Raw genomic sequence first — 10,768 nt, 5'->3', positions numbered from 1 at the left:
GGCACTTGAAGGGAAATAACTTTTCATCCTTGTCTTAATAATACCTGGTTGTACATTTCAAATAAATAAAATGATGATAGATTAATATATTGTAAATATATTTCCTATGTCCAAGATGTAAAATACAAAAGGGAGTAATAGAGGGGAAGGGGAAAGCTAAGTGAAAAAGGTAAAGGGATTAAACAAACAAAAAACATCATAGACAACAGAATGGTGATTACCAGAGGGCAAGAGGGTGGGGGGAGATGGTAAAGGGGAGGTAAGTGGTAAAAGTGGTGATGGAAGGAAACTTGATTTTGAGTGGTGAACATGTAATACAATATATAGATTAGGTATCATATAAATTTACTCCTGAAACCTAAATAATTTTATTAACCAACTAAAGGCCCAGTGCACAAAATTCATGTGTGTGGGGGGGTGTATCCCTCAGCCCAGCCTATACCCTCTCCAATCTGGGACCCCTCAAGGGATGTCCGACTGCCCTTTTAGGTCCAATCTTGGTGGGATCAGGCCTAAAAGGGCAGTCAGACATCCCTCTCACAATCCAGGACTGCCTGCCTGGTTGCCCCTAACCACTCCCCTGCCAGCCTGATCAATGCCTAACTGCTCCCCTGTGGCCCAATTGCCCCTAACTGCCCTCCCCTGCAGACCTGGTCACCCCCAACTGCCCTCCCCTGCTGGCCTGGTCACCCCTAACTGCCCTCCCTTGCTGGTCTGCTTGCCCCTAACTGCCCTCCCCTGCCAGCCTGGTCGCCCCCAACTGCCCTCCCCTGCTGGCCTGGTCACCCCTTACTTTTCTCCCTTGCCAGCCCGGTCACCCCTAACTGCCCTCCCCTGCTGGCCCAATTGCCCCTAACTGCCCTCCCCTGCTGGCCTGGTCATCCCTAACTTCCCTCCCTTGCCAGCCCAGTCACCTCTAACTGCCTTCCCATGCAGCCCTGGTTGCCCCCAACTGTCCTCCCCTGCAGAGCTGGTCCCCCCCAACTTCCCTCCCCTGCAGGCCTGGGTCCCCTCCCCCAATTGCCCTCTCCTGCAGGGCTGGTCCCCCCCTCCAACTGCCCTCCCCTGCAGGCCTGGTCCCCCCCAACTGCCCTCTCTTGCAGGCCTGGTCCCCCCAACTGTCCTCCCTTTCAGGCCTGGTCCCCCCAACTGTCCTCCCTTGCTGGCCTGATTGCCCACAACTGCCCTCTCCTGCTGGCCATCTTGTGGGGGTGGCCATCTTTGACCACATGGGGGCAGCCCTCTTGTGTGTTGGAGTGATGGTCAATTTGCATATTACTCTTTTATTAGATAGGAATGATGTCACCCAAACAAATTCAATTTTTAAAAAAGTTCAAAAGGGACCAATGCTTAAAATCATTTTGAGTAGGACTCCCCTAAGAGATAATTTGCTGGTGATAACATAATTTTGAAATTTATCTCTGTTAGAAAAACTGATTTTCCATGTTTAAAATATCTCTAATTATGGAGAAAATTAACAAATATTATGATGAACACTTCTATTGTCTTACTTTCTAGTAATCTAATAAATATTGTTCTATTTCCTTACATGTACTTACCCTGGGGAATTTAAAATTCAAAGTTGAATTTGTATGAATTCCACTTTGTTTGGGGGAATACTTTTGTTATCAGATCACTGAAAGGTTTAATGGAGCCACCCCAAAAAATCACACTCAGGAAAAGTCTCTATCTAAAATCAGGGGACTAAAACATATATTTCAAAGTATATGTTACAAGGTCAAACTATATGCTACAAAGTCAAACTATTTAGAGAAATAATTACCTGGGATTAAGAATGCACAGCCATTCTCTAGTCCACAACTGAGTAACTTAGCTTTGGGCACTTCTAACTTCAGCTAAAATAAAGAAGTGACTACGAAAGGTTTAATTAAGTGACCAAAACACAAGTCCTCTTTTAGTAATTTGTGTGAAACTATATAACTGAAAGTCAAATCTGTCACAATCAATTTTAATATCGTTTTTGAACTATGTTAAGGAAATACAGATGTCAGCCTAGGGCCACAGGAGGCAGTGAGTTTCTATCTTTGAGCCTTGCTGCCCGGAGGAGACATTCAAAGATGAAGAGTTGTCAGAACTCGGGTGCTCCCATTATGGTTAAACATTCCCTGCCCGCAGTCTGACAACATGAAAGGAAAGAAAACAGAAGCTTGTCCAGTTAGACTCTAATATCTCCTAGATGACATTGTTGGAGTCCCTTAAGCAAAACAAGAATTAAGTTAGGAAAAGAGACATGCCAAAATAGGAATGCATAGACTCTCTCTAGCCAGCAAAAGACCACTGTGGTCAACATTATTGATTTCACCTGGAGGCAAAACTTTCCTTGCTGTAGCAAACTAACCCAAAGAATAATTTCCAAACAGAGAGAAAAAGACTAATAAAAGATGGGGATGGCAGCATCTGGAAAGAAGTAGGTAAATGGAGAAGGAATCCAGTGAAGAACTTTGAAAATCAACAATAAAAACTGAAGTGTAATGATGTTATGCTAAATTTCTTCTCATTTTAAGATGTAATCTGGCATCATAAAAAGGTGAAATAAAGTTAAATGTCACTGAAGATTTCAGATGAGCGCTGAGGCTAACACTAAGGCAATTCTAGGGCAAATGCTAGGGGTTCTCTGAGTCCCTAAAGCAGTGGTTCTCAACCTGTGGGTCACCACCCCTTTGTGGGTCTAACAACCCTTTCACAGGGGTAAGACCATCAGAAAACACATATATAATTACATATTGTTTTTATGATTAATCACTATGCTTTAATTATGTTCAATTTGTAACAATGAAAATACATCCTGCATATCAGATATTTACATTATGATTCATAACAGTAGCAAAATTACAGTTATGAAGTAGCAACGAAAATAATTTTATGGTTGGGGGTCACCACAACATGAGGAACTATATTAAAGGGTCGTGGCATTAGGAAGGTTGAGAACCACTGGCCTAAAGCATGTCTCCAAGCTGATGAAGAAAAGGCACCGGAAAACCTTTCCAAATTTGTGAAGACATCCAGAGAACAGAGCAGTGCCTTCAGGGATAATCCATACCAGCACCAGTTTTCAAGGATGATAGCAGTGAGATGCAGGGAACCCTTATCCCACCTCCATGGTACAGAGAGTCACTCTTTTGCCCTTATTCGCTTCTTTTGTTTGACAAAACATTCCACCCAAAAGTCAAATTTTAACAAAATAGTGAATGTCAGCTAAAATTAGCTCATTTGTCATTTTACATACATACATTTCTATAATTTTATCAACATGGATAAATGTCAAGTTGTAAATAATCCTGAAGGAGCTGACACCAGTGTTTTTCTGCTAAAACCAACTTTGGAGAGGAAATTAAAAGTCTTGATTTTTAACACTTTCCGATTTCTGTGGTGTAAATTCTTCCACCAGCATTGATTTCAGTGTATGAACAGTTGAATAACTGGTTCACAAAACTCCAGAGTATTTAACAGTGGCTTTTTGTCCAGCTGGTGGGGCTCTGTGGTTCAGCGTGGACTCATGCACCGAAGGAGGCAGCCAATCAATGTTGATGCTTCTCTCTCACTGATGTTTCTATTTCTTTCTCCCTCTCCCTTTCTCTCTCTCTAAAATCAATAAAAATACATTTTAAAAAGCAGCAGTGGCTTTTATGAGCTGGGAGTAGAAGGCTCCAGCACAGCCCTGGACTTTGCAAAAATTTATACCTACTGCTCTGGACTCTGCTCTAAAACCTGCATCTTAAAGTGTAGCCCCTGGACTAATGGCACTGTCAGAATCCGGGACAGGTGTTGGCAGTCTTCAGTGTCCCTGATCTGTCATCTTTTTTATAAATAAAACTTGACTGAAACAAACCACATTCGCTCATTCACATATGGGCTGTGGCTGTTTCTCACTACAATAGCAGAGATGAGCAGTGATGAACAGAGACCTCATGGTCACAGAACCTGAAGTATTTCCTATTTGGCATTTTATCAAAAAAGTGTACCTATCTCCAATCTAGGAGACTGTGGAGATGCAGATATCAGGCCTCACCCCAGGTTACTACACAGAATTTGTATTTTACAAGATCTTCAGGTGATTTTTACGCAAATGAAAGTTGAAGAGGCTCTGCTCCCTAACCTACTTGGATGGGAGGGACACAGTGGGGACCTACAAGATCAGAAGGTGGCCTGTGTATCAGGCAGGCCTCAAGGAGAGAAACAGAGCCAGGAGGAGGTATACTTTATAAAGATAAAGATGGTAAGGAACTGGCTTACAAGATGATGGGGCCAGCAGAGCAAATTCAACACTAGAGGGCAAGCCATCAAAAAGGGCAAGCAGGAAGTCTCAGGCAGGAGGCAGAGTTCATCCAAAGGAGGAATGTCTTCCTCCTCAGGGAATTCCAGGTCCTACTATTAAATCCTGTCTACTGATTAAGTGAGACCCACTCTGATTATCTAGGAAAACCTCCCTTATTTAAAGTCAACTGATTATGAACTGTAATCACATCTATACCACACCTTCACAGCAAAACCTAGATTAGCATTTGACAGAATATGTGGGGACCATTACCTAGCCAAGCTGACATACAAACCTGGGCTTCACAACAGAGTAGGAAATGGCCAAGTGACAGGAAGGAATACAAGCAGGATACAGCAGAGAATAAATGTGACAGAGATAACAGTTAAATATCTCCTAATTCATAATATTATAGAGAACAGATATGGCCCTATAGGCTTCAAACAGTAAATGCAATTATCACAATTTTAATATCACAAATGATTTGGGATGTAGTTTCTATAAATTCTAATAAACCTTGGTAAAATAATATTTTCAAGAAATATCTATGGCCCTAACCGGTTTGGCTCAGTGGATAGAACGTCGGCCTGTGGACTGAAAGGTCCCAGGTTTGATTCTGGTCAAGGGCATGTACCTTGGTTGCGGGCACATTCTCAGTAGGGAGTGTGCAGGAGGCAGCTGGTCGATGTTTCTCTCTCATCGATGTTTCTAACTCTCTATCCCTCTCACTTCCTCTCTGTAAAAATCAATAATATATATATTTTTTAAAAAAGAAATATCTATGGTCTCCAAAAGAGTAATTTTTTTGATGAATGATATTAGCTATCTCTTCTCTTGGATTACACTATATAGTTTATTCAAAGGCAACACTGGTGCTTCTCAACTCCAAGGGATTAATCAAGATCACACCAAAAAATGTTGAAATTTCCAAAGGCAAAAAAAAAAAATCATACAACAACAACAAATCTCTTCTGGTGAGTTAAAATGATAAAGGTTCAATGGACATAAGACACTGGGGGGTAGGGGAGGCCAGGGGATTGTCAAGAGTGGGGGGGGGGAGGAGACATATGTAATACTCTTTGTAATACTTTAAGCAATAAAAAAAATGATAAAAGTTTCCACTTCTAATGAGATGCTGGTTGAAGCAACTCTTTATATTTCTCCTGGGATTTTTACAGACATAATATTTTCTCATTATTAGCTGTTCGGCAGAAAGGCATCCAGATAGCATGTTCTTTTCCATCTCACTGAAGAAAGGACATTTTGAACCAGTAATTTAGAGCATCCAAGTGAAGGAAAGATGGCTATAGCACACACAAGGATGCATAATATCTTCCTGGAAGAGATAGGCTGTGGATGCTTCTGTGAATTTTGCTCCATGCTCTACTGAGGGATCTGATTTAGGTAGAGTGGCTATGAGCAGAACAGCTGTTGACAAGCACAGACACCTCATTTCTCTCTCGTGTCTCAGAGTGCTCAGAGGACATTTGTGTGACTGCCAAAAGGAGCTATTACATGGCCCAAGTACTGGTATACTTAGATTTCAGTCATCTAACTGCATATATGTACATAATAACCTCCCTATATTTTATTTTCATATAAAAATCTATCTAGTTTGAAAGACGCCAACTATTTTTTTTAATCTTTACCAGAAGATATGTTTTTGATTTTTTTTTGCGGGGGGGGGTGATAGAGAGGAAGGGAGAGAGAAACATCTATCAGTTACCTCCCATATGTGCCCCTACCAGTGATCAAACCTGCAATCATTTGGTGTAGAGGATGATGTTCCACCCAACTGAGCCACCCAGCCAGGGCAAAACACCAATTTTTTAAACATAAAAGTCTGACCTGTGGAAATATTCCACATTTAGCTGAAGCCCAAAGTGCTGACCATGTGTCAAGCTCCCTGAAAGAAACTGGAGGAGGCAGAACCTGGGTTCACAGCTGGGCCTCACCGTGAAGTCTGCCTTATAAATAGGAACACCTTTGCTGTCACATCCACTCATTCCCTGGGTGTGAAGCGGGGTTCAGTGGACTGAGCAGCTCTCCAAGAGACGAAGGGGTGGTGAGGGTAGGGAAGTACCAGGAAACAGCCTGAGAAGTGTGGAATTTCTACTTTTACTGTGTGGTTGTTGCTTTTCAAGGACAGTAACAGAAATCCCGACTGCCTGTTCGTTAAGTACTAAACGTGCACCATTTTCAGTAGAGAAGTTGGGATTTCAGAGGTGTGGTTGACGGTGACTGAAGGCAGACCTCATCCCAAACCCTGCTCAGTGTTCGGCCACAGCTGCTCTGCTTCTCATCTCTGACTCTCCCACACGAGGCCCCTCCTCCCCGCACTGCCCGCCCTACTCCACCCTGTTTTCTACTCTGTAAACTAGATGGCTCTTTCAAAAATGTGAAGATGACCACAGATCACAGCTCGCTAACATCAAATTCTGCAATGGCTCTTACTGCTCTTCAAAGACCAACAGAGTCCACCGGTTCTACCACTTTTCTTGATAGAGCCCAAGCTCACTGTCCACCTCACCTTGCCCCCAGCCACAGAAACCTTCTTTCCAGTTCTCAAATTCAGCCACACTCCTTCCTGTCCCTGGGTCTTCAAAAATGATAGCTCCTTAACTACAGCCTCTTTGTGCACTGAACTTTGCTCAGCTCCCAGATCTAGTGTACCTGACTGTGGAGTCTTCACTCAACCTCTTTGTTGTATTGCCCCTTTGCACCAATCAAAATTGCCTATGTACAAATGTACATTTCTCCCGCTGCATTTTAAATCTCATGAATGCAGTGGGCATGGTCCTTTTGACCTAGTTTCCACTCAGCACACAGGGCCACGCCCACAGTAGATGTGTTGGATGGATGAAAAGCCCTCATGAGTGTCATATGTGATCATGCCAGAGAGTGTTCAGTGGCTGTGGAAACCCAGGTGCTGCTTCCAGCATAATTTCTTAACACAACGTCATATGTTCTACCTATGGAACATGAAAATCTCATTACAAATATGAGTATATTGAATCTACACACCAATTAATAAAGATTCATATTCTGGGCTACTGACAAAATAAATGGCACAGATATTAGACACTTTTACTTATAATGGTATTTGTTAAATATTTTTGGAAAATTCTATAGAGGCAAACAGAAAATCACAAGTAAAGATAAACTTTCAAATGTAAGAGAAGTTAAAAATGTAACTTCAAGTTTCAAATGTAAGAGAAGTTAAAAAAACAAGTTGTCTAGAATTACTGTGATTTAAAATCAGAGCAAGGAGTTGAGGTATAAAAAAAAGGGGGGGGGGTTTCACCAAGTTCAAAAAAATATTCTGTTTGCTCTGGGTTATTCCCTTTCCTAGCATTGAATCTTAAATATTGATACCATTGTCTCAAGGGGCTTAGACTTTCATTTCACATTGTTGTTTTACTTTCATTTGGGTAAAACCTAGTCATTTCTTGCCATAACTTAAGACTAACAGCAGTCAAATGATGTAAGCATTGTTAACATTTAATGGTAGTATACTAAATAAAAATGAAGAGTTGTAACAACCACATGTAACAACCTCTCCTTTTCAGAAAAATTTACTGAACCCTGAGCTTATCTGGCCTTGGTGACTTTTATGAGTCTTACTTTTGTTGTGTTGGGCTATAAGGTTCTGTGCTTGATATAACGACAGAAGAGAGACCTGATTGGTGGACATGATGTTGATGAACTTCTGCAGAGGCTGGCTAAAGATGAGGGCAATCTATCTATATATATAAAAGGCTAAGTGTCCATCCAACCGGTAGCTATGATGTGCACTGACCACCAGGGGGCAGACGCTTAATGCAGGAGTTGCCATGACATGCACTGGCCATTTAAAAATAAATGCACCATGGACCTGGTGCCAACAAACCAACACTTGGCTTCTCCCAAGTGGGACACAGGCCCCGCCACCACCCCACCAAATGGCAGCCAATGCTGCCAAGACCCCATGGTGCAAAATGCGGCCCACAGCCCAGCCCAGCCTGGAAATGGTCGTTGTGAGTGGCAACGATAGGACTCTGAACCATATGAGCTACTCTCTCCCTAGCGACTAGCCTCCTTGCAGTTTCTTCAGCCCAGGAACATGACTTGCTTTATAGCCAGGTGCAAACATTTTACAGTTTAACCAAATGTTTGTGAACTGTTTTCACATGCCTCATCTCATTTGATCCTCACAGAAGTGCTGAAGTAGGTAGATAAGAGACTTGGTAGAATCCTATTTTCTTTATATTAGCCAGAAAACAGAGATTTAGAAAGATTAGAAACTTGACCTGACTGAAAAGAAATAAGAAATGGTAGAACTTGAAAATGACTTCAGGTTTTCTCACTGCACAGAATATAGTCAAACACGGCTGCAGTTAAATACTTTACCCTTCGTTCTTCCTGTGTGATCTACAATAATAACCTGCTTCATGTTGATATTTACTGCTGTGTTGCTGATAATTACCTGAAAGAGAAGTTGGGGTGCTTCAGTGGGCTGGAAAAATGTTTAGCTAAAGCTGGTCTAATTAGGCAAGTTTATTCTATGTATATTAAAGACTAAGTTGATCCACACATGCATGATACATAGAACGTTCTTGCCGATGCCAATTGCATGCATATGTTTCGATCTGTCATTGTCGATTGTGAATTTGGTTGACACTTCATAGAAAAAGGGCAAATAGCGATATTAAAATATTTCTTCTAATTAATTTCCTTTCAATGTGCACAAATCCATGCACCAGGACACTAGTGTCTTATAAAAGCAGAAAATTTCTAAGGTAGAAAATGAGTCCATTTATGCTGAAAAGGTGATGGCTATTCCTATACATGTGGTGCAAGGAGCCAGAGAGCACTTCCAGTAATGTGTCAGCATTCAGATAAAGCTGCCTTGCATGTCTCCAGCGTATCCTTGTTTTTATGATCCCCATAATAGCTAATGGCCCTCACTAAATGCTGTGGGTTGTCTCAGATGCATCATTTTAGAGAGCAGCCTTTTCCCCTCAGTTGCCTAGGCATCAATGGAAGAAAAGATGCTGGAAAAGGCAAGCTCCTCTGGTATTGCCTACCTGGTCAACTTGTGTTCTCGGTTATATTTGTGGAGTAAAGGAATCAATTGGCCTATCAGCTTGAATGGAAACTTTGTTTAGGCAAAACTACTTGTTGAAAAATATTGGTTTTTGTTTGTGGAGAAAAATATTACACTGTAGAGGTTATGCAATTAAAAAAAAAATCAATAGGCAGTGACTCCAAAAATACATTATTCAATGTCAAGGTCTTTTTAACCAACAATAATCATAAATGTATATGTGCATATTCACACATAATCATATGAATACATTAAATATGAGTTGTATAAAAGGTTATTTTGTGTGTGTTTTCCCTTTTGGTGGTGTGAGGAGGATTGTCTAATTGATTGTTGATATGTTTTAAAGTACAGCAAATTTAGGTCATGTCCAAAGGGCATAGGAGCCTACTTAAAAGGGCTGCCTGTGGTAACATATGGGCCAATTTGAACAAACATGATAGTAATAAATTATATCCCATATAATAGAATGAGAAAACATTAGAGCATACTATTATAAACAAAGGGAAGAGAAAGAAGCTCTTTCTTGTAGGATAATTCCAACTAACAAATGTATAAGAAATTATAAAAACAGAAAATTTGCCATTTGACAACTGCCACAGAAATCATTGTTTCAGACGGGATCATCAGTAAATGTTAAAATGAGGATGCTAATGTATGATGAGGAATAGGGTTATTTGCAGGGTCCCCAAAAACATCCCCATAAGATACTCAGTGATTATAAAGAGAAAAGACAAACTCGCAGCAGAAAAGCCTAGCAGACAACACCTCAACTAAGTAATTAAAGCTAACATCCCTATTGATTGAACAAAGAAATCAACATCGTGTCTCCCTATATGATCCACAGAGAAGGACAAGTTATTGTTTCATGGTATATTTGCCAAAAATGTACAACAGCAACTTAATACTAAGGAACCATCAAAAAAGCCAAATGCAGGGCATAGTCTATCAAATAACTGGGCCAGTACTCTCCATAACTCTCAAGAACTTACAAGACCAAGACTGAGGGACTATCATAGATTCAAGGACACTGGGAGACATGAAAGCTAAATGCAACACATGATACTAGATTTGATCCTGGACCACAGAAAGAATAATCTGACAACTGGAGAAATGTGAATGAGTCCTACAGCTTAGTTAATGAAATTTTATCAAATTATGTTTTTACAAGATGTTAGCCTTGCTATACCTAGACAAAATTTATATGGTAATTCTCTGTACTATTTTTTTTTATAATTTTGTGTAAAGTCTGAAATAATTTCAAAATCAAAAGTTAAATATATATATATATATATATATAAATATCACCCATATATAAAGATCGTAATATATGTAATAAGACCTGGCTCGTGGGAAACACCTCTCTGGGAACACTCTCCGAGGACCAATCAGGGGGGGGGAAGGGGGGG

The sequence above is a fragment of the Myotis lucifugus genome, unplaced genomic scaffold (genome assembly GCF_000147115.1).
Source record: "Myotis lucifugus unplaced genomic scaffold, Myoluc2.0 scaffold_82, whole genome shotgun sequence".
In the NCBI taxonomy this organism is placed as follows: domain Eukaryota; kingdom Metazoa; phylum Chordata; class Mammalia; order Chiroptera; family Vespertilionidae; genus Myotis; species Myotis lucifugus.
Note: the sequence above shows the minus strand (reverse complement) of the source record.